At 39.1% G+C, this 21,569-nt stretch overlaps 1 long non-coding RNA gene across 1 annotated transcript in view; it reads left to right on the top strand.

Moving 5' to 3' along the window:
• Positions 1 to 6,549: 6,549 nt before the first annotated feature.
• LOC135704238 (uncharacterized) overlaps positions 6,550 to 21,569 on the top strand; it is a 32,390-nt gene continuing 17,370 nt past the window's right edge. The window contains exons 1-4 of the long non-coding RNA XR_010517781.1: positions 6,550 to 7,063; positions 15,079 to 15,408; positions 15,467 to 15,645; positions 15,707 to 15,861. This is a non-coding gene — a long non-coding RNA (uncharacterized LOC135704238). The remainder of the gene's footprint in view (positions 7,064 to 15,078; positions 15,409 to 15,466; positions 15,646 to 15,706; positions 15,862 to 21,569) is intronic.

The raw sequence follows: 21,569 nt of genomic DNA, 5'->3' as shown, positions 1-21,569 counted from the left end.
AATCCCGTTGCGCGAATCGCCAGGACGGGATTTCATTTTAATTTTGATTACTTTGAGTGGCACAACTCCAAGTAATTTTGCCAGTTCATTCTGGATCTGACCCAGGGATTCACCACTGCTGCTTCTCACACGAAACGAAAATCAATTATTTTTTTCATGTGTTTCACTTATACATTTTTGGCAAAACATCAGCCTTATACATTCCATAAATCAAACCACATAGGTCCTATAAGAATGCATAAAAGGTATGTGTGGCCGCTTATACATTTCATTTGACACATGATCTTCATTAACTTTTTGCAAGGCGTCTGCTTATTAGTGAACTTATACATTTTATGAATAATCAGCAATAGAAATTTTCCAAAAGTTATAAGAAGATTTCTATCCGTGCAGTAAGGTACTTGAGAAGACATTTAAATGCGTCCAAGGTTTCAGCCAATACACGGCATTCACCCCGACGTCCAATTTGTAGTGAAAACTTAAATTTCACGAAGTTCAAAAGTTCCGTGCGAAGAGCATGGAAATCGGAAGTGGCTATCACAATAGTGGAATCTTTTCCTTCTTGGCATTAAGCCGGGGAAGCGAGGGGCACGCAATACAAAGAACAAGTTAAAATGCAATCAAAAGTACTTAAAGTAATTACTGCGTTTTGAAGTAGTACTGACGGTAATTTAAATTATCTATCAATAATTAATGTAAAAAAAAGTATTGAAACCACTCCGAAAAAAAATAACATCAAAAATACATTAAAAAACAATGTAACAATAAGACAAAAATTATTGTCTTAACAATGATTTATATTGTTACGTCTACAATAAATTTACCTTGATTTATGTTGTACAAAACAGTAAATTTCATGGTTAATGGAAAATTTACAATAAAAAAGGGGGGTTGTTAAGTATCGTAACAATGAAATTTTCGTGATTTTCCCATATAATTTTTTTTCAATAACATTATATATTATTGTTATTTTACTGTTGGTTGGCGAATTTATTGATTAAAAAAAATAACTGTACTTTAGAGTGTATGTGTTGGCTTGACAGATCTACTTTATCGACTTTAAAAATAAATCGAAAAAATGAAACATTGCCCCGGGAAGGGAAGGGGGTGGTATGTCTGTTACGGGTGGTCTTTTTTTTTACTGGTTATGGATTGAGATTCGATCCGGATACTTGTGAGAAATGGAGGCCAACTCCCCTGCACTCGATCTCCCTAGGTCACGTCTCCTTGGTGGTTGAGCGTCGTTGATAAGTTAATGCATTCAACTGGAGAGAATCGCCCATGAAAAATATGCTTCCACCTGAGAGTTCCTTCCTGACATCTTCAAGTGGTGGAATTTTTTATTATTATTGTATGATTATTGACTGCACGGAAAAGGTCTGCATTAAGCGGGATTTAGGATAAGAGATGAGCGGACGCGGACTGGCTGGTTTTGAGCCAAACGAACTGTCAAAGCCAGAGCCATACGACCAGCGCCTATCTTCTAAATTACATTGGCAGTGTTGCTGACCCTCTCACAGTCTGCATGCTACAATAAGATTTATTTTTATTGTTCGTGAAGTAACCCACAATGAAAACACACCAATATTTAATGTAACAACATTTTTTATTGTAATAGAATTGTTCATTATTGTTCATGATCGAATCATGTTAACAATAAAATAAATGAAAAATACGATAAAAAACATTGTTACAACATTTTATTATGTACATTCATTGTACAGCTAGGTAGCAGTTTTGCCGTTTTCGGAAGAGTACAACATTATAACAATCATTTTAATTGTCGACAATAAATATTTATGTTAGAGTATTGTTTCCACTGAAAATTTCACTGTAATTTTTTTTTCGGGACGCTTCTGCATTGTTCACGAGTAACATCCTTTCACCGCGCTGTTCCTCGACAATTTTCAAGTTAAAATTCGGAAATTTTAGAATTTGTTTTTTCGAAAAAACGACTAAGTGCTTGTAAACAGTACCACTGAACTAGGTTTTGCACCGTCGGGGTTAACCTCAATCTGATGACAGTTCAGTGGTACTGTTTACGTGGACTTAGTCGAATTTTTCTTGGGTGGATTTTCGCGATAATTTTTCGGACTGCAGTGAGATGTAAACCACACTTGTGCAATGTCCATGAGCAACATCCTTTCTACGTGCTGTTCCTCGACAATTTTCAAGTTGAAATTCGGAAATTTAAGAATATTTTTTTCGAAAAAAACGACTAAGTGCTTGTAAACAGTACCACTGAACTGTCAAAAAGGTTCAGCCGGCTAACACTGAGTTCATTTATGACGTCACGCTGCAGAACCTAATTAGGTTCTGCAGCGTGACGTCACAAATGAACTCAGTGTTAATAGGCTGAACCTTTTTGACAGTTCAGTGGTACTGTTTACAAGCACTTAGTCGTTTTTTCGAAAAAAAAAAATTCTAAAATTTCCGAATTTTAACTTGAAAATTGTCGAGGAACAGCGCGGTGAAAGGATGTTGCTCGTGGACAATGCAGAAGTGTGGTTTACATCTCACTGCAGTCTGAAAAATTATTGAGAAAATCTACCCAAGAAAAAAACGACTAAGTCCACGTAAACAGTACCAGTGAACTGTCATCAGATTGAGGTTAACCCCGACGGTGCAAAACCTAATTAGGTTCTGCAGCGTGACGTCACAAATGAACTCAGTGTTAATAGGCTGAACCTTTTTGACAGTTCAGTGGTACTGTTTACCCGCACTTAGTCGTTTTTTCGAAAAAACAAAGTCTAAAATTTCCGAATTTTAACTTGAAAATTGTCGAGGAACAGCGCGGTGAAAGGATGTTGCTCGTGGACAATGCAGAAGTGTGGTTTACATCTCTCTGCACTCTGAAAAATTATCAAGAAAATCCACCCATGAAAAAATCGACTAAGTCCACGTAAACAGTACCACTGAACTGTCATCAGATTGAGGTTAACCCCGACGGTGCAAAACCTAATTAGGTACTGCAGCGTGACGTCACAAATGAACTCAGTGTTAATCGGCTGAACCTTTTTGACAGTTCAGTGGTACTGTTTACAGACACTTAGTCGTTTTTTCGAAAAAAATATATTTTAAAATTTCCGAATTTTAACTTGAAAATTATCGAGGAAATGCGTGGTGAAAGGATGTTGCTCGTGGACAATGCAGAAGTGTGGTTTACATCTCACTGCAATCTGAAAAAATATCCAGAAAATCTACCCAAAAAAAAATGGACTAAGTCCACGTAAACAGTACCACTGAACTGTCATCAGATTGAGGTTAACCCCGACGGTGCGAAACCTAATTCCGAGCAAATTATTTTTATCTAGATAACAAATTTCTATGGTTTTGACAGATAGGATCGCTGCACATTTGAAGCCGCCGTTATGGATTCTCGATCAAGAGTTAAGTTTAAGTTTCATGTCGGTTTGTCGGTGGTTGAACACCTTGTACTTTAAATCCAACGCAGGCAAAAAGGCAATTGCGTGCCCCTCGCTCGATATTGATATTGATAATTGATATTGACAATATTTATGTATTCACATCAGCAATATTATTGTCAATAATTCCCCTTCGTGTGGGGTTCGTGTCAATCTGATTATTGTGGACTTACCTAGGGGAAGGACAGCTCCAAGTATCGGCATCAATACCGATGGTGGAAATATTAAATATTTTAATATGTGTGATATTTGCGAATCTTATACCAAGTCTGACAGTTGTTTGTTTGTGTTTGACTATGTTTGGTTTTAAGTGTACATTTGACATTCGTTTAATCAAAAATAGATTTCACACGAGAGGCAAGTCATTCCATGATGATCGTGCTGGCCACCGCCACCGAAATCCGCTCCTTGTTCTAATAAATTCGGCCACACTTCCGTTCCCAGGAAATAGCCATTAATTTCCAAGTCTGCGAATCAATATACTGTCCTCCGATGGAACGGGAATCGACTAACTACGCCGTCCCTGTAAACGGAGTCCCAGAGTGATGTTTCCGTGGTCATATTACTCTCAATTCGCCATGAGCCTGTAACCTGGAGAGATTTGCTGCTGGGGGAGCGTCCAGTGTCGCTTTTATCATTAAGAGCCGATGCCGAAAACGATCAGAGCTAAGAAAAACGAAAATCTAGGCAAAAATGATGAACAACAGAAAGCTACAGTAAACATAAACATAAACGGTGAAACGTGATTGAATGTATGCGTTAAAGTTACACTGTTAATTTTTTTTATGCTTTTTAGCTTTCCGCTTGACAGTTAATATCATTAATATTTATACTAAAATCTATAATAACTACCATTTTGTGCAATTTTTACACCAAATATTACTTCAGATCAAGTTGTACTTCCCCTAGGGACTTACTCAATGTGCTTGTCACTTGGAAGCCAGTGTGAACTGTCAAACGGGAGCCAAACATTCAGAAGCAGCAAATGCAGTTACTGTTCATATCCATCGTCAAGAATTGTAATTTCATAAAAATTGTCCTTACTTTTTCATAACCTATTCTTAATTTTAAGCTCATAGACAAAAACCAGTAGGCTCAGTGATGAAATAACAAAAACCAGCATAGTTTTTATGACTCAGCTGACTTTTCAATTGCAGTAAAACATACTTTGGCAAAACATGTATGTAAACAAACTTTGATAGAGTCATGGGGGCTCGAGTCCTCCTGGTCAGAGCTTTTGGCGGGAATCAACTGAGAACGAGCAAAACAATTTTAAACTTAAGAAAATTTTCAAGCAGTTTTCCATTGGCTTGCAAAATGAAATCGAACGACTCCGCAGTACCCAGGTGTCAATATATTGATACGTGTGGGATACGGGAGCGTTCCTACCAAGTCCGCCGGGCGGTCCGTGTGTGCGCTGCTGGTGACTCGTCCGCTGTATGTGGACGGGGAGCGCACCGGGGTGGATGGGGGCGAACAAAGGGCGGACAAAATGGCTAAAACGATCAGTTTTTTGACAGGTATCGTTTTCGCCTTATCCGCTCAAATGTTGCAAATCCGTTTGCTGGCGGATGAATGGTGGACCGCTGGTTGTCGGCCCCATCCACTGGCGGACTGTTGGCAAATTGCCAGCCGCGTGTGGGTAGTGACAGATGATCATATTAGATTTAAATGTGATATTTCTGAACAGAACAAATTACAAATGTACACGACATGCTCAAAAAGAAGCGAAAGCATCGGGTTCGAACACATTGCTTAGATAGTTCTCACTTGCTCCGGGTGCTACAAAATACCGTCGCACCTGGGACTCGTTTTAAACTCGTTAAAACTAGTAATTTTTATTATGTAAATTTATTTATAAATGATCACAAAATGCTGCATAAATATGAATGCGCTCACCTTTATTTGCTAGTTAAAAGTAAAGTTTTTAGTTAAAAGTAATTTTTTGACAAAAAAAATGCACCCTGGAGATGTGGTTGAAAACAATGATTTTTTTTTTGTATAAAAAGTACACGGTTAGAAAAAAGTACCCAAAATTAAGTTCTTTTCACTCAACTCGGCACTATAGTGCAGGAACCCAAAAGTAGGTAAAGCGGGTCAAAGTAATTTTCATTTACTTGTGTGCAGTTCGTATGGAATTTTCCACTGGCTTTTTAACCAAAAGTAAGTTAGTTGTACCCAACAGTAGGTGAATATGATTATACTCAACTTTGAGTTCCCACACTTTACTACCCCTGTTGGGTGGTTTTGCTCCTCCGTTTTTGACAACATTAGAAGGAGAAAAGGAGACTAACTAGTCAAAAGTAGGTAAAAGTGAACTGGCCGTTGGGTACTTTTTTCTTACCGTGTAGGTTTAACCCTAGAAATTACGATTAAGAGCAACCGTAACGGTCGTTGTCATTTGCACGACTATTTTAACAGCGCACAGCGTTCTCATTTTAGTTTGGTCACTCTTCTCCACACCGGTCGGTGCAATCGCGGTTTTCAATTTACTCGCCTTTGTCCGTACCGGTAGTGAGCATTTTGACATTTCTACGAATAGCAACCTTTCTCCCGCGCTGCTAAATTTGGTAACGCGCTTCTCACCGAGAAGCCGAGTGCTATTTTATAGCGAATTCGTTTATTATCGGGGTTAACACCAGTTCCAACCCAGTGCGAAACCGAACTTTTTGTCAGTGTGAACCTCAACCTGAGCTAGGTTTTAAAAACAAACGAGCAAACTGACGTTTGTCAGAAAACAAGCAGACCCAATCTTGATACCCGATCCAGGTTGGAACTGAATAATAAACGAATACGCTATTAGTTACTCGTATGGCAACCCCGATACGGTAGCTGCGCTATGATGAGGGCTGCTAAAATGAGTTCAGCAGCGTACCGTTACGGTTGCTCTAAAATGAGTTATATCCTCCATTTCCACTTTCCTCGTATTCCCACTTGCCCCGGTGTACCTTTCACCAAGCTATTTAGAAAGGGAGGTTTTCAAATATTATTTTTTTTTTAAATAGCTTCTTTTTGGTGGATCATAACACAAAACATTTCTGTCGAACTATTCAGTTATAACTCCCGGGTAATGTTTTAGGCTTGAGACGCAGTTTAAAAAATCTTTTTTATCTCTTCTAGGCGAAGAATACAGTGATGGTAAAAATAAAAAGCAACATCCGCTTGACGAAGCCAGGCCGTTAGCGTGTAGCTATGATAGCTCATCAAATTGGTCTGAACAAAGATCCGTATCACCCGCACTTAAAACGTTAGGTCGACAGAAACGGATAATTGAGCCCAGTTTGACACCAGCAAGCACTCCAATTTCTAACAATAACACTTCACTGAATATAGAAGAGGACATTCCAAAACCCTTCCATAAAAACGACATTAGGCAATTCGATCGTTGCCAAAACTATGCCTCCCCAGAAACACCTTTATCCAAAATGGACCTCATGATACCGCCAACGACGGAAGCTGCTGAAACTTTGTTGAGCCCCAGAAGTATTGCACAGTTAGAAATACCTACTCCTGAACGATTATTACCGATAGGACAATATGGTAAAGATGGTATTTGTACGTTAGTTGACAAAGTAAGAGAAGCATTGACTATTTCCGATATAAGTCACCTGAAACACGGCAGCCTCGATATATCAGACGTAAGTAATTAATGGTTCAAGTCCAGTGACGTCACCTCATTCTCAATCTACCTGTGTACAAAACACACAACATGAACAAATTGATGTAATGCCTAATTAGCCAACCGTACACAATATTTCTCCCAACAAAATTCAACAAAATAGTCACTTATTCAACCAAAAATACTTTAACTATTTGTTTTGTATTATTTCTGATTTACATAGTTGAAGATGCTAATTTCAAATAACAGACTAGAGTGGTAATTTTTATGCGATAGATGAGGAGATGAAAGTATAGAGTTGATAGTTCCGTTAGAGTACGGCAACGTTCAAATTTTCTAAACAGCATTGCGACACTGTATGAAAGTCATTTGAAGCCTTTCGCAGAAGCATGGTTGCCATTGACATTGCCAAAGGATCCCTCAAAAACCGTGCTGCTGTTTTGACAGAAATTTTCTTTGTGCGTTTCTATCAACGTCTCTGGGAGATCTCTATTGTAGAACTGTCAATATAAAAACCTGTTATTTAGATAGACTCATGAAAGGATTTAATTTAAAAGATGGACATTTTTATCGCAAGGATGAATGTTTTCATCTCAAACATGAATTATTTTTAATTTGATTCATTGGAAAAAATTAAAATAGAAAAATTTATTTAAAATATTTTAGTTTATATTTTCGATGATTACTGAAAGAGCACGGCATTGTGGAATCTTCCATGGGTAGCATTTTACGCAAATGATGCATTTGGTGATGGTAACGATGGGAGTAGCCTTCTTTTCTGGCAAGACTGACGAGGCTGCTGAAGATTAAAACACATCAATTAGTAAAATCGGAAGTCTTCGAAAATTACATCAATTTACCTTCAAATCCCACAACTTGAGTATATTTCCGATTCTTCCAATAGATATCGTCCCCGCAGATGTCTCCATATCTCATATCCGTATCGTGCAAAAGAGAACCACGCGCGCCAGCGGATGAATATGTAGGAGAAACTGCTGCTCATGCTAGTTCTCACAGCTGCTTTCGTTTTGTTTTTTTTTTCGCATGCCCAATTTGGCGGGAAGCGGAGGTCCAATACTGTCAAAAACTTTGCAAAGGAATTTTTTTACAGTTTTCCAACTTTTATACTAAAAAATACACTCTTAAAATTACAAGCCAAAAGTGAAAAAAACACTTATAAACCAATAAGTTTTATTTTGAAAATGTTCATAGTTGAAACTAAAAATTTTGGGAAACTTTTAATTTGATAATGCATTGTTTTTTTTTTTTGTTCTTTGTGTGTAGGTGGCGTAAATCATGAATGCATCATGCTATCAATATTGATTTTGACTCATAAACATAGTACCTATTTATTAAAATTAAAATATATAAAAAAGGAACTGATTAATAAAGAGTGCCGCCCTTTTGGGTGACGGTCTTAAGTCCCAAACACAATTTGAGCGAAAGCGGAACGAAAACGGAAAGTTTGACAGCTGTCGCAAATGACATCAAGATGCCTAACCAAAGTCGATTTGGTTCTAAGGCTGTGTTCCATTTGGTGAATTTGCACTTAAATTTGACAATTCGAAAATAAATTAAGAGGTTCGAAAATCCCTATGTTGTTGATCTTCCTATTTTCGAGAAGGTGTTTGTCAAAATTGATTCCTGGTCTGTCAGAAATAAGTCTGGTACAATAGCAGGTTTATTTGAAAATTTTCCAACTGTCAAATTTAAGTGAAAATTCTGTGGGACACCAGCGGACCGGTTACAGAACCGGACAACCCAACAGGTAGCGCAGCACGGAGAACACAACCGACCGAAGTTCCAATGGCGTTTCGCGACAGTGAAATAACACGCAACACGGACTATTAGCTTCACACGTCTTTATTGTTCGGTTATTGACAGAGAATGATAAAGTGGTCGTTACCTTGACGTTGGCAGCATTGGGGTGCAGTGACAGCGTTGATAGAAACATCACCCCCACCTTTTATATCTAACACTCCTCCTCGATGTTCTCTCTTCAGGCAGCCGGTGTGGCCAGATCATCGGTAGCGACCAAGCCCATCACCAGCGCAAAACGTTTCTGTTTAACAGGACCCAACGGCTTCGTTAGGACATCTGCAGCCATCTCCTCTGTGCCACAGTGACGAAGCACCACTACTCCCTTGTCAGCTAGATCTTTGGTGTAGTGCATCCTAGTATCTATGTGCTTCGAGCGTCTGGACTTGCGATCTGTTTCCACAAAATCAATGCAGCTGCGGTTGTCCTCCAGTACTACAGTGGGTTCACGTTGAGGTTCCCCAATCTCTTCAAGAAGCTGCCGGAGCCAAACCAACTCTCGACAGCTTCCGACAGTGCAATATACTCGGCCTCCATGCTAGACAAAGACACGCTTGTTTGCTTGCGGCTTGCCCAGCAAATCGTAGCTCTTCCCAACTGGAACATGTATCCCGAATTTGACTTGCAGTCCGAAGGAACACCACTCCAGTCTGCATCACAGTTACCAATGAGAGTTAATGGTTCACCGTTCGCAGCTGACAGTTTCAGCTTGTAGTCGGCAGTCTTCAGCAGATATCGTACAACGTGTTTTAGTTCGACCCAGTCGATCTCCGTTGGGTTGCTAACCTGCCTGCTCAGGATCGAAACACTTGCGGTGATGTCCGGCCTTGTATTCACTGCAACAAATAACAGCGCACCTACCAGGCTGTGGTAGTGCTGGTTCGTGTCCAGCTTCGGGCTGCCTACCCGACTGTGGTAATACCCAGGATCAGGCGGAATACTTGAGCCTTTCGCGTTCTGCAGATCGAAACGCTGCGCAAGCACCTGGATGAAAACGTTCTGGTCCAAACAGAAGTACCCTTCACGGTCTCTTGACACTCGAACTCCAAGGAACTGGTTTACCTCTCCCAGCGAAGTCAAAGAAATCTTCTTCTGCAATTCAGCTTCGATTCGCTTGATCTCCTTCTGAGTTGTGCTCGCGACTACCATGTCGTCCGGCAACGCCTTCACGTACAGGCACGGATCTGATCCCGATTGCAAGAAACCAAGCTCTTTCAGCATCGAACTGATCTTAAAGTTCCACACACGTGCCGCCTGCTTTAGGCCGTACAGGCTGCGCTCGAGCCTGCAGACCAGTTTCTCTTTCTTTGGATCTACAAATCCCTTAGGCTGCTGCAGGTACACTTCCTCTGTCAGCTTGCCGTGTAGATAAGCAGACTTGACGTCCAGGTGATGAACTGACATCTTCTTCTGTCCAGCGATCGTTAGGAGAATCCGTAAAGTCGGCATCATAATCTACTCCGAACTTCTGCGAAAACCCTCTTGCTACAAGTCGCGCTTTGAACCGAGACACGTTGCCCACGTTGTCGTGCTTCTTCTTATATACCCACTTGCAGCTTATAGGAGCACGACCAGCAGGTAGCTCAACGAGTGTCCACGTTCGATTCTCCATCAGCGACTGGTATTCTTCCGTCATCGCGGCCTTCCACAACTCTTGCTCCAGACCAGATATGGCTTCTTCGTACGACACTGGCTCCTCCTGCACCAACATGACTGCGTTGACTTCATAGTCGGCGAACCACCTTGGCAGCACGCCTCGGGTGCTCCGCTTTTGACCTTCTTGCACTGACGCATCCGTTTGATCGTGCTGTTCCTGCTCGGCATCCGTGTAATCTTCCGATTCGTCCTCGCTTTGATACTGTCCAGGACTTGACACATCTTCTTGCTGCTGACTTCCGTTGCTCGCGATCTCGACTTCAACAAGTTCTTCCGTTGGAGGCAGCCCACCAAGCGTCGGTGGCTCCTCCTGAATCTCCACAAACCGAGCATCACGACTAATGTTGATTGCAGCTGTCTCGGTGTTCAAGAACCTGTAAGCCTTCCTATCACTGCAGTAACCCACGAAAATCAGCTTCTGGGCTTTACTGTCTAGCTTGGAACGTTTAACGTCCGGTATGTGGACGAACGCAGGACAACCAAACACTTTCAAATGAGCTAGTGTAGGTTTCTTGCCGAACCACCCTTCGAAAGGGGTTCTATCAACAGCACGAGATGGCAATCTATTTTGCAAATACGCAGCGGTGGCTACCGCCTATCCCCAGTACTTTTTATCTAATCCTACGTCCAGCAGCATGCAGGTGGCCATCTCCTGGAGTGAGTGGTTTTTCCGCTCGGCCACTCCATTCTGTTGAGAAGAGTAGGCCGCGGTATACTGCGCCTGAATGCCTTCCCGCTCGTAAAATGTCTTCAACTCATGGCTGGTGTATTCACCCCCACCATCGGATCTTATAACGCATGGAGCCCGACCAAACTTGTTCTTGACGTGCGCAACAAAACGTTTAATACAATCTGCCACATCACCTTTCTGCCGCAGTAGGCACACCACAGTGTACCTGCTGTAATAATCTATTATGGTCATCGAATAGCGGGCACCCCTCGGCGTTACGTTCTTCATTGGACCACACACGACAGTTTGAATGACGTCAAGAACACGTTGGGTCCGAAACTCAGAACAGAAACAGAAAATTGTTTGCATTGAACCAAAAAAACCTTTATTTGTATTTAAACAAATAATTCCGGTTGAAATTAATTGCATTTTATTGTTTTGATAATATTTATTCAAATAAATTCAAAACAAGATTATTTTTGTTTTAATAAGCCACTCTTCAACTGCAACTATTGTAAAAATAACAATATTCTTTTATTAAGACAACAATAGTTAATTTAAATTTAAAATTTATTTGTTGTGTCTGTTCCCCGGGCCATGAATGCAAAAATAACTACCAACCATTCCCTCGTTTTCACCCGGACAAAAATGTAAAAAATAACAAAAAATTTCTCGTTTGATTCAGCTCTAGAGGTAAGCAAGTATGCTGCAGTTGCAAAACATAAACAGTTTTTCTTTTTTATCCTTGATTTTTTCCGTCGATCTTATTTTCAGTACTGGGTACCAATGCTTCCGACGCCAGGAAGGCCGCGCCCACACCTGGACCCTACTTATCGACCCATCAACTCATGAACCGGAGAGATTTTATGCCTCAGAAAGGTTGCAATTGTTATTCTGTTTGTTAAAAATAGAAAACAAAACATAAAAATTATCGCAAATTATTAAATAATGAATCAATAAACATATGTTTATTTCTACTGCGTATATTTTCAGGCTTAATAAAATAAACATGATTGAATCAACAAGAAATCTCTTTTAAAAACAAACATATTTTTTTGTTGACCCAGCTGCCAAATTTGACAGCTTACGTCTAAGCTCTTGTAAATTCGAAAAGATTTTCTTTTTGATTTAACAATCCATGGGTTTTTAGAAACAAAGATACTGGATTGTTGAAATTATAATGATTTCTTTTTGCAGCCAAAACAAAATGAAACGCTTTTTAAATTTACGTCAAATATTATTACGTTTAAATATTTTTTTCTGCGTGTAGCATTACGCACGAGCTTTAGCTTAATAGCCCTGCAGTAAAAGTATGGACGACTGTCACCACAAAACTGAAAAAAAAGCTGTTCCAATCGAGCAAAGCGGTGCATTTTGACGGTTCGATTGGAACAACTTTTGACAGATGTCCATACTTTTACTGTAGGGCTTTAGATTAAGCTGGCTGTCTTCCACATACAGCACAATGGTAGCCAGCGCTTTCTCGTCTGCCTTCGTCCAGGCCGCAGTGCTGTTCCCACTATGGCACTCCACAAATCGACGCGCTTCAAACACATTTCCATGCGCGTCTTCCACACAGAAAAGTTTTGGTTGTTGAGGGGGGCAAATAGAAATTTCTCACTCATTTCTGCTTCGATCGATCGACGCACAAAGCAAACGACGAGACAAAAAAAACTACCGAGTCGAGTCCAACCAAATGATAGTCTAGTACTAGAATTTCGACTAGAATGGGGTACGTTAATCGTTTGCTTGGGACCAATAGGCTAGTCAAGTAGTGAGCCAATTTAAAATCGTTAGTATCGTATTGATTGTTGGTATTAGCTCATTGGAGGCTATTCGTTCAATGAGGCCGATGAAGCACTCCTCGTATTTCCTGCCTGAAAAACGATCTAAACTGAGTGCTTTATCTAACTGCTCCTATACTATCATCTTAGCTTGGGTCCCATCTCATTGCTCAATTCCGGGTAATGAGAAAGCGGACTCGTTGGCTAAGGTTGGCGCTATGGAAGGCGATATTTTTGAGCGACAAATCACCTTCAACGAATTGGTCGAGTTTCTAACGCCTTTGGATACGGTCGTGTGTTAAGTTCGTTCTCTGTTTTGTGCGTGCATTCGCTTTCATAGTTTTCGGCTGCATTTGCCGGATTAGCGCTGGCACTCTGCCTCCCGGACGGTTATACGTGTGTGAGTGTAGGTTTCTCGCTTTCCGAGAAGTTTTAGAATCGAGAAAGAAAACATGATTCATCATGTTTGTAAAATTGGCGTGGTTTGATTGTTTCTCCCGGACCAGAAATTTGTGGCATCGCGAGTGAAAATTTTAATTTCTGTTTATTTACGCGGCGATGAGAAGTGCGCTGTTCTATTGTCAGGGTTTTGAGATGTGCATTGCTTTTGTGCACGGAGTGACTTGAAAAAGAAAAGTGCAGAAAAGTGATATTTGGTTGTTGTGCGGTTGGAGTGGAGGGAAAAAAAAATATGCGTGGAAGCATCGGGAATGCGCTCCCGGGTGAAGTGATTTGGTGAGAACGTTCCAGTTGAAGATTGTTGACAAGTGTATTTGTGGTGATGCAAATTATGGTTTAGATGACGCATGGCTTCAAACATTTTGTGTATCCAAATAAAACATATTACATACTAAATACGCACAGAGCATCGTCTGCTGACCATTGCCGCGGGTATATCGTGGGAGTCCCAGGTACCCGGTTCAAGCTTTAGTTGGCGGCGGTGGCTCTTCTTGACCTTCTACCCCCTGAGTAGTTAGTGTGAATAAGGGCGTCTATGTGATGTTTTGCTGTACCTGTTGTGGACATTTAGTGCATCCTGTTCCCTTGACTTGCTGAGGACACCCTGTCTTGCCTCAAAAGTTATCCTTTTTAAAGTATTAGTCTTCACAACATAAAGGGCACCATTACGGAGCATGAGATTTGATCAAATTATTCGCAGTTCTACTTGTCCAACGCCCCCGGCTGGGTGAGGGATAGAGGATGACACACACACACACACACACACCGAGTCGAGTCCAACCAAATTTCTTCCGGCCTTACACACACCAACACCGAAGGCAAACCGTTCGAGTCACCACCGAAATGACACGCACACTTTTACAATTCAACGCGTGCTGCCACACAACCCGAGCCACCACCACACCGAAAAAAAATGTACGCACGCCGAACCGTCTCACGCACTATGCCTTTCAGGAAACATTCACAGTCCCGGAATCACTTTTCTCCTGCCACACGCCCTGGGCCCATAACCTTTGGGACACCAGCGGACCGGTTACAGAACCGGACAACCCAACAGGTGGCGCAGCACGGAGCACACAACCGACCGAAGTTCCAATGGCGTTTCGCGACAGTGAAATAACACTCAACACGGACTATTAGCTTCACACGTCTTTATTGTTCGGTTATTGACAGAGAATGATAAAGTGATCGTTACCTTGACGTTGGCAGCATTGAGGTGCAGTGACAGCGTTGATAGAAACATCGCCCCCACCTTTTATATCTAACGAATTCACCAAGTAGAACACAGCCTAACTTGTTTTCAATCCGACAAGTAGCCTTACTCAGATCGAGCTTTTTCAAGGTTGCTGTCGTTCCGAAGCGCTTGCACCCACATTTTGTTTGGGCCTTTCGCACTGGTTGATGCACGTCAACTTTTTCCAAGATTTTGTTATGAACGGTAATTAATAAAATAACCTTTTTATTAAAAATTATCTAGATAAATATTCTGTGAAGGTTGGATATCAATTTTAGCTCTCTAGTATTTTAAAATAATCCTATTGCATAGGAGTCCGGCTTACCCCCCGCTCCCCTACATTATTTTTTATATAAAATATGTTCGAGCCATAATTGTCTGTTCACTATGTTTTCTGTGCTTGTATCTGACAGAGTGCTGCCAGCAATAAAGATGACTTGAGCAGTCGTTGCGCTTCACCGCGTAAATTAATCAAGCAAGTGGCATTGGAATCTCCTCCGCTAGCAGATGACGCTCACAACACCATTCTACGAAGTGTTTCAGCAGATGTTAAAACAGAGGCGCATAGCCGCGATGGAACCAAACAAACTAGACAAAGACTACGTAAAGTAGGACCATTCGCCATCGGTTCAATAAGTACGTCTGACAGCACGATGCGATACGCTGGATTGTGGGCCCCTTCTAGCAGAGAGGACTCAGATGGAGAAGATACCCAGTTGGGTAACAATAGCTCAGAAAAACCGGTATCGATCTACTTTTTAATAAGATTTTCATTCTTAATTACTAGTTCTAAATTTACAGAGTGTGTCAAGAGTTGGAGACGAATGCATCTGTGAAAGATGTTCCGAATGCGGCGCTGTTAAAGAAGAATATACAGATGAAGAGATGGGAATAATGCTTATAATTTTAGGTACATTCATCCATCGAGAACCATCACTCGCCGCTCCGTTTTTACCAGATATCTTGGCTATTGTTTCCAAGTAACTCGATTATATTTATTTTTTCATTCGTTTTTAGCTCATTAACCTATATTCTTTCTAGAGTTGCTCTTCATTCTACATTTCCGTGGCAGTGTGAAAGTGCGACTCATCTTCCAGGAGGATCCCAATCAGTAGCACATCAATTTATTCGGTGTGTTTTGCATCAGTTGGCTCCAAATGGCGTGTTTTATCAAATATTTTTAACACAAGCAAATGGTAAGCATCGATTAAACTTTTTTACAACCAACATGTTATTTCAAACCTACCCGCATTTTGGTAGAATCCACCAAAATGTTAACAATAATGTTGCAATCTAGAACAGCGCATGTCAGCTCAGAGATAGATTCCCTCATGTAATTTACGTTTGAGTTTACTCGGGGGTCACTCCAGTATTGCCAAATATATTGATAAAAATCATAAAATAAATTAAAATAAATCATTCACATCCATTGCTTGCCCCTCATCGTCCAAAGGAGCGACGGCAATTTGGATGATCTACACTCAAAAGATTATCAAATCTAAATTAATTAAGAGTTACGCTAATTTTAAACTCTCCTAGCCGACGTATAGCTTGATATAAAGGATGATAATACGAATTTAGTATAAAATTTCTTTATAAATAGCATGTTTCGTATTTGGGTTTTGACCTTGCTGTCATTCATTTTATTGCATGCTTGTTTTTATTTTTATTTTGTAAATAATAAAAAAAAATGTGACATTCGAATATTTTATTGTTAATTAGAGCGATTTAATTCAAATTAGCTCCGAGCATGGTGCCCGAGTTCGTTAGGATTGTCTTCCACTTCCGCATAGGACATTCCGTCGTCATCTGCCTCGGACTCACCGTCGGCTCCTTCGCTGGCACCGGAATCCGTTCCCGTTTCTGGCCCTGTGGCACCCGGGCCCTTGGCATTTGAATTGAACATGTTATTGGCATGCCAGCGACACGATTGACTTTTATAACACGTCATTTAACTTTTTCCTTCATACACTAATACGATTCCACACATTTTTTTTAACGAATTTCCATATAAAATTTTTGCATGATTTTCATGTGACCACACATAAACAGAATCCACTCAGAAGCACAGATGAAATTAATTAGTCAAATGAATAGTATGTGTGGTTACACATGGCTTTTATGTGTACACATATTAAGTATGTGTCCGACAGATATCATTTGTTGATCACATTGCAAAAAGTCATGTGTGGGACACTTAAAAACAATCTTTGAAATTTTATCTATAGAGTTTTCGAAGGTTTGAGGATCTACACTCGGGTCTACATTTCTGCTGTAGTCTAACAAAAGTCGGATTGTCAGTTGGTATCTGCGGACAAAGGAAAAATATAGACTCAGTATCAATGTAGATCGACGTAGCTCACTAACTTAAATCTTCGTTTCTCACACTTTTCAGTTTTGTGTGCATCAGTATGAGCAGCAGGCTCGACACCGGCAAACTGCCCAAGTAACAATTTCCAGTTGAAGAAACGCTTTCGTTTTGATTTTGTTCAGCTGCATGTTGAATAATAATTGCACAATGTGTTCACCACAACTTTTATAAAACCCTTGTTTACACTGGTTTGGAGAACCTATACAACTGCAACACAAAGGTGTTGTCTAACGTATTCAGTAAAACATTTACCCAAAATCAATTTCTTGTTGAAGAAACGCTTCCATTGTGATTTTATTCAACTGCATGCTGAATAATAACTGTACAATTTGTTTATTACAACTTCTGTAAAACTCTTGTTTACACTGGTTTGGAGAACCTGTTCAACTACAGCATTATACACACTCAGCAACATTTTCCTTGTTCGGTAATTTTTTACCGAAAATAATCGGTAAATGAAGAATATTACAGATTTTTCGGTAAATAATTTTTTTTTTACCAACATTCGGTAATGTTTTACCGAAGTGCCGGTAATCTGGCTTTTATATTGACGAACTTCGTTGAAAAGATTACAGTAAGAACTGTAAAACAAAGCAAACGCCGAATTCGGTTAAAAAATACCGAACAAACTGCAAATTACAGAAACGTTTACCGAACTTCAGTAAATAATTTCGGGCTGTCAATCGAAAGACGGTCATATTTATATCAAGTGTTAAAGTAAACAGTAACAATGGAAAGTGACCAGAAAATCCAGTGAAAACAATGTAAGTGTGTTCGCAAATACAGATGAATAATGCATCTATTAAATATTCCTAATGAGATTGATAGTAACATTTATTTCATTTTTATGATTGCTCTTCAGACACAGCCAGGAATTCTGTGCTTTTGGGATCAGGTTCTAGTCAATGTTTCTGGACTGGCATCCGCATGGAAGCAGCCACCTGTGAAAAAATACTCCAGTGAGCAATATATGTTATTTTAAAATATATTTTTACCTAGATGTTTACTATTGAATAAAATCTCGTTAATAATAATGCAAAAAGAGATTTAAATTTTAATTCACCGGAAAAAACAAAAAATACACAAAATCAACAAATTTTCATTTACGGGACATTTCAGTAAAAAATTACTGAATAGTTCGGTAAATAATTACCGAATTGTTCGGTAATTTTGACAACTCATCAAAAAATCTGTTTACCGATCGTTCGGTAATCGTTTCGATTACCGAACTGATTACCGAACGTTCAGCTGTTGAAAGTTCGGTGAAAAATTACCGAATACGGTAATAATTTCTAAGTGTGTATGTATACGCGGTATAGGAGTAGAAGCAACTTTTATACAACGTTTATAGATACATATTTAAACTCAAGCTTTATTATTATGGTGATAGCTCTTATACAACGTTTGTAGACACTTCTTGACAGCTGCTTTGAAATTTAGTAGATAGTAAACCTGAGAGGCGTTTGTTGCACAGCAAGCGGTGAAAAGCGTTTATAGCACTTTTCAATGACTCTTTAATAACCGGATAGAAGCAACTTTTATACAACGTTTATAGATACATATTTAAACTCAAGCTTTATTGTTTTGGTGAAAGCTCTAATACGCGGACAGAAAATTGTTTGCATTGAACCAAAAAAAACTTTAATTGTATTTAAGCAAACAATTCCGGTTGAAATTATATTGCATTTTGTTGTTTCAATAATACTTATTCATATAAATTCAAAATAGGATTCTTTTTGTTTTAATCAGCCACTTTTCAACTGCAACTATTCTAAAAATAACAATATTCTATTATTAAGCCAACAATAGTTAATATTAATTTAGCATTTATTTGCTGTGTTCATTTTCTGGGTCATGAAAGCAAAAATAGCTACCAACGATTCCCTCGTTTTCACCCGGACAAAAATGTAAACAATAACAATACTTCCGTGTTCCACGTAAGTATTGTTTTTAATTGTGAATTTCGGGAAATAAGTGCAAGATTTTCGAAAATCTTGAGACTTGAGGTAAGTAAGTATGCTGCAATTCGAGCTGCAGTTGATAAATATAATCAATGTTTCTGTTTTTATTTCCTTGATTTGTTTCCGTCGACCATATTTTCCGTACTGACGAGTACCAATGCTCCCGACGCCAGGAAGGCAGCTCCCACATCTGGACCCTACATATCGACCCATCAACTCATGAACCGGGGGCTTTTATTTTATGCCTCAGAAATTCAATTGCAATTTCTGCAATTTTGTTTCATAAAACATTGCCAGATTATTTTTGCATCAATAAACATATTTTTATATTTTTATTTCTACTGCGTGAATTGTCATACTTTATGAAATAAATATGATTGAATCAACAAGAAATCTCTTTTAAAAACAAACATATTTTTGATGTTGACCCAGCTGCCAAATTTGACAGCTTACGTCAAAACCATGAAAGCTCTTGTAAATTCTAACAGATTTACTTTTTGATTTAACAATCCATGGGTTTTAAGAAACAAAAATACTGGATTGTTGAAACAATAATGATTTCTTTTTGCAGCCAAAACAGAATGAAATTCTCATTGATTTTACGTTGAATTTTATTACTTTTAAAATATTTTTTTCTGTGTGTACAACGTTTGTAGACACCTCCTAACAGCTGCTTCGAAATGTATTAGAGATTGAACCTGAGAGGCGTTTGTTACACTCTTTTATGACTCCTAAATAATCACTATACAGCAAGCGGTGAAAAGCGTTTATAGCACTTTTTAATGACTCCTTAATAACCGTTGTGTAAGTACTCACAATATTCACAGATTAAAATTAGTTTAACAATTGTCGTGGCACGCCAAAATAATTGCTTGTACAGTTTTTATTAATTTAATTTATTTGTGCACATTGAAAAAATATGTAATTATGCCATAATTCACATTCTGTGATCATGGAGGAAGTAGTAACAAGCATCTGTTTAATCTTTGATTGATATTTTTTCAATTAATCTCTCTAATCATTAATTGAGAGAATTTATCTAGAAATGTTATCGTTGATTATATGATATATGTCTTAAATTAATGTTTTCATTTATTAATAACACCTATATATAATTTACCTCTACTCCTCCGAGGGTTTCTCGAAGCAAGATTCGAACTCATGATCCCGGATTGCCAGCCGCTTCTGTTTCCATCTGCTCTATTCTTGAATACATATTTTGATCATATGAGAGAAGTATATGAAGCTCATCTTGAGTGACTTCTCTTGCAGTCGAATAATCATTGCCTTATGGTCATAACGTGCCTATCACTCGTGCTATTTTTAGCAACAAAATTGTGGTTGGTGGTTGGTCGAACGTAAACAATCATTTAAGAGTGCTCCAAGCAGCTTTTGAAGCTTTTAACAAAATGGCAATACAACTACATTCTTGTACAACTCTGGAAGCTATTATTCAATGTTTGATCAACTCAGGTGTTTTATAAGAGCTTCCAATGGTTTGTTTTGATGCGTTTATTTCACGTTCTATATAGCTCTTGTCAATCAGTTTAACAAAGGTGCTATAAAAGTTATCGTAGGTCTTATAAAGCATATAGTTAAACCGAACGTAAACAATCATTTAAGAGTGCTCCAAGCAGCTTTTGAAGCTTCTAACCAAAAAGGCAATACAACAACTTGTTTTGATGCGTTTATTCCACATCCTATATGGCTCCTGTCAAACAGTTTAACCGAACGTAAACAATCATTTAAGAGTGCTCCAAGCAGTTTTTGAAGCTTTTAACCAAATGGCAATACAACTACATTCTTGTACAACTCTGGAAGCTATTATTCAACGTTTGATCAACACAGGTGTTGTATAAGAGCTCCCAATGGTTTGTTTTGATGCGTTTATTCCACGTTCTATATAGCTCTTGTCAATCGGTTTGACTAAGGTGCTATAAAAGTTATCGTAGGTCTTATAAAGCATATAGGTAAACCGAACGTAAACAATCATTTAAGAGTGCTCCAAGCAGCTTTTGAAGCGTTTAACCAAAAAGGCAATACAACCATATACAACTACATTCTTGTACAACTCTGGAAGCTATTATTATTCAACGTTTGATCAACTCAGGTGTTTTATAAGAGCTCCCAATGGTTTGTTTTGATGTGTTTATTCCACGTTCTATATAGCTCTTGTCAATCGGTTTGACTAAGGTGCTATAAAAGTTCTCGTAGGTCTTATAAAGGATATAGTTAAACCATAGAGGTAACTTTAAGACCAGAAGGTCCCGAAGAAACGTGCTCAACTTTTTGGCTCAGCTCTGGTACTATCTTCGGTCCCAAGCTAATCGATTCATCCCTCGAAACATAGGAAAATCCACTAACCCCTCATTTTATTTGTCAAACTTTCATAGCGAATCAAAACAAACATAGTGTAGTACTGGAATTTATACTAGAATGGGGTACGTTAATCGATTTGCTTGTGACCAATAGGCTAGTCAAGTAGTGAGCCAATTTAAAATCGTTAGTTTCGTATTGATTGTTGGTTAAACCGAACGTAAACAATCATTTAAGAGTGCTCCAAGCAGCTTTT

This window comes from Ochlerotatus camptorhynchus, unplaced genomic scaffold, assembly GCF_037179485.1.
Source record: "Ochlerotatus camptorhynchus isolate MF236.1 unplaced genomic scaffold, CSIRO-AGI_Acam_v1.1 ptg000232l, whole genome shotgun sequence".
In the NCBI taxonomy this organism is placed as follows: domain Eukaryota; kingdom Metazoa; phylum Arthropoda; class Insecta; order Diptera; family Culicidae; genus Ochlerotatus; species Ochlerotatus camptorhynchus.
The sequence above is the reverse complement of the archived record's forward strand: the minus strand, read 5'-3'. Positions and strand labels throughout refer to the sequence as shown.